At 37.8% G+C, this 8,356-nt stretch overlaps 1 protein-coding gene across 1 annotated transcript in view; it reads right to left on the minus strand.

Moving 5' to 3' along the window:
- Positions 1-8,021, minus strand: part of LOC136881409 (dehydrogenase/reductase SDR family member 7) — a 98,495-nt gene extending 90,474 nt beyond the window's left edge. Inside the window, exon 1 of the mRNA XM_067154150.2 lies at positions 7,893-8,021. The gene's annotated coding sequence lies outside the window, so the exon portion shown is untranslated. The remainder of the gene's footprint in view (positions 1-7,892) is intronic.
- Between the last annotated feature and the right edge of the window lie 335 nt (positions 8,022-8,356).

Genomic DNA, 8,356 nt, shown 5'->3' on the forward strand with positions numbered 1-8,356 from the left:
TTTGTATAATAAATTCATTTGTATTTTATATTGCGTTATTTTTCTTTCTTAAGCGATACTTAATGGTTAATTATTTAAAATCCTACCCCTGTGATTTAAGTATAAGTCTCTATGCTAGTAAATATAAATTTTGGTTTACAGTGAAAACTGTAACCATGGTGCCCAAACATTACATAGAGAAATGGGGAACCATGGAATGTTAATTGTTTCTATTTGCGTGGCAATTTGCGGGCAAGCCACAAATAGTTTATTTAATATTCATGTGTCCCAAGATAATAACTTTCATCTCCCCAAGTGTTTTGACGAGAAGGAACAGTTACTCCGTGGAGGCCACTGTGCAGGCTATCTGGAGCCACCGGCAGTGCCAATGCATTATGAGAGACCCCGTCTCATTACCAAAAATTGATGCCTGCCTGGCCACGAGATGATACAGATGTTGACTCCCATAGGGAATCTGAAACATTTGTCTCAAATGAGTAAATTTATAATATCAACATAAATGGTCCGTTATTGGATGTTACAAATTTTCCTGGTAACTCACTCCTGGTCGCCAGCAATGATGGGAATAAGTGAGACAAAATGGAAGGGGAAAGGTCAAAAAGAATTGAAGAAAGGATATAGAATATATTGGAGTGGAGGAAAGATGGCAACAAATGGTGCTTGTGTTATATTGAGACAAGACCTAGCACAATATGTGGACAAAATTGACCAGATCAGTGACAGGATAATTAAAGTTAGACTTGGACTTGAGAGTGGAATCAGGGATTTTATAAAGGTTTATGCACCCCAATTGGAGAATGCAGATGAATATTTAAAAGAGTTTCTAGAAGAACTGGAAAGTTGTATTGAAGACAAAGAGGTTGTAATAATGGGAGACATGAATGCACATGTTGGAACAGACAGACAGGGAAAAGAAGAGATAATTGGCCCTATAGTTATGGAAACCAAGATGGAGATTAGGTAATAGATTTTTGTAGAAGGAATGGATTAATTGTTGGCAATATGTGGTTTAGAAAAAAGAACTCGCAAAAAATAACTAGATATGGTTGGGGAGATAGAAAGACAAAGAAAATGACTGATCTTATTCTGGTGGAGAAGGAGAAATGTAGACACCTGGAAGATGGGACAGCAATGCCAAGAGCAGATTTTGAAGGAGACCATAAAGTGGTGGTAGCCAAATTAAGACTTGGTAAAATAATGAAGTTAAGAGAAAGAAAGGGAAAGAAAAAATAAAGGGATGGAAGTTAAAAGAGAAAGAAATAAGGGAAATGTTTCAAGAGGATCTGAAGAAAGAAATTCCCAAAGTTGACGTGAACAGTGTGGAAGAGGAATGGACATGTTTCAGAAATGGATCTGTAAAGTAAACACCTATGGAAGACTATCAGGGAAGAAAAAGGAAAAGGAGATTCCATGATGGAACAGCAGGGTAGAAGAAGCAGCTAAAGAGAAACAAATGGCTTGGAGGAAGTGGATAGGCAGCAATAGTACAGAGAATTTGCAGAAATATAAAGAAGCTAAAAAGGTATGTAAGAAAATAGTACAAGAGGAGAAACAGAAGAGCTGGGAAAGCTTCACAGAAACTTTACAGGAGGATATAAAGGGAAGTAAAAAGGTTTTGTATGGTTTGGTGAAGAATAGTTTACAAAATAGGGAAGATACAAAATTTGTTAAAACTGAAACAGGGCAGATATTGACGCAAAGAGATGACATACTAACAAGATGGGAAGAATACTTCTCAGAATTGCTAAATATTCAATACAGTGAACTGGTAAATGAGAAGGAGCAAGAAGAAACAATGAGGAAAGAAGAAGAAGAAAAGGAGATATCAATGTTAGAAATAGAGGAAGCTATACAAAAGATTAAGAGCAGTAAAGCAGCATGAGTGGATGAGGTAACTACAGAAATGATAAAAAGCAGCAGGACCAATAGGGCTACAGTGGCTGTATAGATTATTTAGAATAATCTGGAGGAGAAAGAGATCCCAGAAGATTGGGGAAAGGGTTAACTTATCCCGATATTTAAAAAAGATGATTAAAAGGAATGTAATAACTACAAAAGGATCACCCTTATTGCCCATGTAGCTAAGATATTTGAGAGAGTATTGGAAGGAAGACTGAGGAGGAAGCTAGAAGGAGAAATGGAAGAACAGTATGGTTTTACGAAAGACAGATCAACGTTTGACCTGAAGACATATGATGGAGAAAAGATAGGAGTTTGGAAAAGACATAGTGATGACATTTATTGACATTGAGAAAGCTTATGACAGTGTACCCAGACAGTTGGTATGAGACACATTAAGGAAAAAACAAGTTAAACAGAGTGGAAGTGCAAATGATAAAAGCTATGTACAAAAACTGTGTTAGCAGTGTGAAGACTAGTACAGGAAAAATAAAATGGTTTAAAGTTGAAACTGGTCTCCGACAGAGAAGTGTACTATACCCCATACTATTCATCATAGTCATGGATGAAATTCCTAAGAACATTAACAGAGATTGGGAAGACAGGCAACAAAAACCATATTGTTTGCAGATGATATAGTGATAAATAAAATGAAATGACGTATGGCTTTTAGTGCCGAGTGTGTCCGAGGACATGTTCGGCTTGCCAGGTGCAGGTCTTTCGATTTGACTCCCGTAGGTGACCTGCGCATTGTATGAGGATGAAATGATGATGAAGACAACACATACACCCAGCCCCCGTGCCAGCGAAATTAACCAATGATGGTTAAAATTCCCAACCCTGCCGGGAATCAAACCCAGGATCCCTGTGACCAAAGGCCAGCACACTAACTATTTAGCCATGGAGCCGGACAAGATAGTAATATAGGGTGAGGATGAAACAGAAGTGCAAAAACAATTAAATGTATGGAATCAAGAGTTAGAAAAATGTAGGATGAAAGTAAGCACAGAGAAAAGTAAAACAATAGTGACGACAAGGGGAAGGAAGGAAGGAAGGAAGGAAGGAAGGAAGGAAGGAAGGAAGGAAGGAAGGAAGAGGAAAGATAAAACTGAATGGTAAAATTCTGGAAGTGGCTAAAAGTTTCAAGTACTTGGGAAGTGTGATCACAGAAGATGGAAAGATAACCGAGAAAATAGGTAAAAGAATACAACAAACAAACAGCTTTTACCAGAGTGTAAGGGATAATTTGTAAAACCAAGAGGTCCCGAAAAATGTAAGAAAGTATTATATTCAACCTATTATGAACCCATACTAACCTATGCAGCTGGATCATGAACTATAACAAAACAAGAGGAGAATAGAATAAAAGCAGCGGAGATGAAATTCCTAAGAAGTATCGAGGGCAAGACCAGAAAGGATAGAATTAGAAATGAAGAGAGAAGAAAAGGACAGGAATCTTGAAACTTCAAGACAGGATAGAAACAACAAAGCTAAAGTGGTATGAGCATATGATGAGAATGGGAGAAGAGAGAGAGTGGCCAAAAAAAAAACTTTTTTAGAGAAGTTAATAGGAAAAAGAGCACGAGGAAGACCCCAAAAGACATGGACAGATTCAGAGTTAGAGTGCATTGAGAAGAGGGGAGGAAAACCAGAAGATGTACTTTAAAAAGGAGAAGAGTGATGGAGAGACAGGCAGCAATGGAGGTACTTGATTCACAACCCGACCCAGGAAGCTGGAAACGGGAAATGAAAATGATGAAGTGAATTTTCCAAAATAGTGTGTTCATTTATTTTTAAAGGAGATTCCAAGTTCCAATTTTAATGCCTGTAACATCTTAAGTTTCTGAGATATATGTATCCTCATATAAATAATTCAAATCTTTCCTCACTTCTTTTCACCTCCCCCACCCCATGACCTATTAAGTGGATTTTCTGAAAACAAAAACTTGTATTCTTTTTATTTTTAAAGGAGATTCTAAACACCAGTTTTCATGTCTGTAACATGTTATGGTTTCTGTGATAAGTTGTATTGTAGATAATCTCGCTGCTGTAGAATCTTGGAGATGACATTGCCATGGTTACGGCAGTTAATTTCTTTATGCGATTCCTAGAGCAGGGGTAGTGTGGTGCCAATATCTCCATAACGGTTGGTTTTAGGGCCTTAAAACATGGTTTTTTGGGCCTGTAGGGCTTACCGAGTTTTGTTCTTTGCGTCAAGGGGCTTAAATTGAGCTTTGTCTCGTCCTTGTACGACAAATTCGATGTTTCGCCTATATTAACCTAGTATTTTTATATGTCCCCCCGTACCCCCTCCCGAATTGTTTTGAAAATAAAATACAGTCCATGTCCCTCAGGGATAATGAATATTTACATTAGTAACATAATTTTTAGAATTGCTCCAGTACTTGCTGATATTAGCCATTACATAGTATGGATAAATTTGTCATTTAATCAACGTGATTTTATACTGCCTTTATGAATAATCCTACTCTCTAGTGAAGAAACGTGATATTTTTCATAATCTAGTACCTTTACAGGGGAAAATTTTGTACAACTTCTTGACTGGTGGCAACCCTGACAATGATAGCGGCAGAAAAAGTGGTTCAACTGGCAACACGGAGGATGAAGGCTGTTAATCATTCTATTTCTGCCGTCATATTTAATTTATTTTAACCCAAGATCGGTCGAGGGGTAGCGCAGCGCTAACAAAAGATTTTAACTGGCCGTGCTTGTTTTTCTTTTGTTCTGCTGACGTGTGCTGCTATTTAACTGACCGGTGATATGTCAGCAATCGAATAGTGCTGTTAACGGCTGCCTAGGTGTCATCAGAGTGACCTAGACTGCTTATTTGTGAAGTCGTGAGCGCTGCGCTAACACCTCGACTGATGGTGTTCGTTTGGATTCTAAGTAATGTTGTGTCGTGATTATTGAATTAGAAGACTCCGAGTAGATGTTTTGAGTTCATTGTTTGCTATTTCAGTGCACGTGAAGTTACATGTAGTATTCATCAGGAACTATGGATCGTTCAGATGCTCAGGTAATCCAGTGGCTGTTGGAAGAATCTGATAATGACACTGAAATAGGCCCATCTCAAAAGTTAGATGATTCAGTTGATTCAGACGCAGAACAGTCAAATAACAGTGACCATGATAGCGGAAGTGAACAACCTGCCGGTGATGAGCAGGAAATAACAGAACCTTGAGTGGAGTATATAGGTAAGGATCAACTGACCGTTTGGCATGCTCATGCAGCACGCCAACAAGTACGTAGGAAGCGCAGAAATATAGTTATTCATCCACCGAGAGTCAAAGGAGAAATTGTAAAAAAAAAAGGCTAGCACTGTTCTTGATGCATGGAAAATATTTTTCCCTGACGAAGTGATTGAAGAAATTACAGCGTACACAAACGATTGTCTTCATAAAATTTGAAGTAACTACAGCAGGAAAAGTGGTGTTATAGATACAAATCCTGATGAAATAAGGGCAGTTCTAGGTCTCTTGTATTTAGCAGGCGTGCAAAAATCGTCACACAAGATTGTGGAGGATTTATGGGATAAGGATGGGACTGCTCCAGAATATTTTCAACTTACAATGAGTTCACAATTAAGTATTTATTAATTTTCCACCTAATCAATACAATGATTGCTTAAGGCAATTTTTAATGGTCAAAAGTGGTACATGTTTCGTATATTATCAACATCTTCAGCCACACTGTTTAGATGAAAAATGTATAAACTGACAAAGTAATGCTTTAGAGGAAGTGTCCTTAAAATTAACATAAGATTGACAAATACTTAATTGTGAATCTATTGAAGTGCGATATGGACCATGAAGCTGATTTTATGTAATTACAATGAGTTACCGAAGATTTCTGTTACTGTTGCTTAGTCTTCGTTTAAATGATGCACGGACGAAGTTGACAAGGAAAGCACTTGATAGACTAGCCCCGATCAGAAATGTGTTTGAAGGTTTCGCAGCAAGATGTGTGAACATCTACAGCATTTCTGAATACGCTACAGTTTACGAAATGCTTGAATCATTTTGTGGTAGATGTGCATTTAGACAGTTCATGCCAAGGAGGCCGGCCAAATATGGCAAAAAGATATTTTCTCTGGCAGATTCAAGGATATTTTATACATCAAATATGGAGATTTATGTGACCGGACAGCCTTCCGGGCCTTACATGTTGGATACTAGACCCAGTGCCATTGTCAAGAGACTTGTTGAACCAATCAAAGGGTCGGGAAGAAATGTTACAATCGACAATTGGTTTTCGTCTATTCCGCTTACACATGAATTTCTACACCAATATAACTTGACAGTAATTGGGACTCTAAAAAAGAATAAGGTGGAACTGCCACCGGAACTTGTAAATACGAAGCAACGGCCTATAAATAGTAGCCCGTTTGCCTTCCGAGAAGACTGTACAGTTGTTTCGTATGTTCCCAAAAAGAGCCGAAACGTTGTTCTGGTTTCAAGTATGCATGACTCAGATGAAATTGATCCAACTACTGGCGACAAGGAGAAGCCAACAATGGTGACATTGTACAACCTCACGAAAAGAGGTGTAGATGTCATTGATAAGATGAAATCACAGTATACTGTTGCCAGATTATGTTGTCAGTGGCCACTCAGATATTTTTTTTTTTTTTTTTTTTTTTTTTTTATGGTGGTGCCATCAATGCTCAAGTAATCCTCTTTTGCGACACTAACAGTAAAATGGAACGAAGAAAATTTTTGAAAAGTCTGGCATTGGGTCTCACAAGAAATCATATGGTGGCAAGTCTTTCAAAGGAAGGAGTTCAGAACGACCTGAAGATTTGAATAAGGAAATACCTCCAATATCCAAAAACAAAGTGTACTCATCAACCTGTTACAAACAAAGAGAGGGTGAGATGTGGCTTTTGCCCGGAAAGAAAGAATCGTTTTTCCATGGTTCGGTGCATTTCTTGTCAGCCTTCAATTTGTGGAGAGCATACAATAACCATGTGTCATCAGTGCTATGGTGAGAAGGAAGCCAGGGATGTCAGCAGCAGTGAATGAAGCTCCAAGATACCAAAGACAATATTCAGAATATGGATGAACTGTACATAATACAATAATTTTGTTCTCTCATTGGCATATTGTACATTGTTTTGTATATTACATCGTTTAATATCATTTGTGAATAGATTCTCTAAATTTAAAATAATAATTTTCATCATTTATTACGGCACTCGTCGTTCATTTGTATAATAAGGCATTATGACTTACGTTACTTTGGGGTTTGAGACCAAATGTGATAAAAATAAATTAAAGTGCTCCATAAGGTGACAAAAGAATAAAAATAGAAACTTCATATCAAGATAATATCCGATTGATATACATAAGAAAGGCGGAAACTTCTTTTTAATTAGCGTGAGCGCCGCGCTAACACCTCGACCGATGACGTGACGTTCCGAAGTTCGACCGATGTTGGGTTAATGAGTAATAAACTTCAAACCGGGGTTGAAAACGAATTTATATGCCACAAATTATGTTTGCCTATTTTGATTCATACCTTTCACGAGCGAGTTCACAAAGAAGGAAGGTTATGTTTGATGATTCTGCTCTATGACCAACACAATAAATAAAATTGGCAACGGGAAATACAATACATGTTTGACCTGGCTGAGCGGCGGAATGCAATGAAACGATTATTCTAAGCCAGTCAAACGAACTGTGTATTGTGAAAATGTACCGGTGACTATCCGTCTCACTAAGTATACCGGTATATCAATATTCTTTCTAAATATCAATATTTGCTAGGCCTATAGAAAAAGTTCGAGTACAACCAATACCTTCATAACATTTGCTCGGGTAGTGTTATAGAAGGGCATTCGGCATGCAGAGCGAATTACAAAGAAGTTTGCTGTACGATGATAAACTTGTTCTAGGCCTGATTTGCTGAAAATACCTGAAATGTGTACATAACTTTATCGCCAAATCAATAACTTATAGTAAAGTATATCTTACACATCAGTCAGAGCAACTGGTCCTATCTGCGACTGAGCCGAACTGAACAATCGAGAAACACTACTTGGTAAAGATAAAGATTTAAAAAAAAAAAAATTTAAAAAAAGACTGTGGTAATGAATTGCCCTGTTCAACAGCAAACAGTTCAAAGGTCAGCCTTGTAAAGGAGTTTTAGCATAGATATGACTACTACTCTGTAGTGATATGTGCAAGTGATGCTTTATTGCCTTGAATCGCGAGTGTCGACTGTATTACCCAACAGGCCGGTCTCTCACTGTTTAACATTTAACACATGTTACAGTTGACATGTATATTGTGATTGTGTCTTCCAATTGACTTTGCATGTTAGCTCAGAATGTAGAGTTAACACTTTTAACATGTTGGCGTGTTTTCCGCTCCAAGTGGAAAACATGTCAATTCGTTGTTCGTGCGATGTCGGCACAGCTTCGGCAACTTCCATCCTG

This window comes from Anabrus simplex, chromosome 1, assembly GCF_040414725.1.
Source record: "Anabrus simplex isolate iqAnaSimp1 chromosome 1, ASM4041472v1, whole genome shotgun sequence".
Taxonomy (NCBI): Eukaryota; Metazoa; Arthropoda; class Insecta; order Orthoptera; family Tettigoniidae; genus Anabrus; species Anabrus simplex.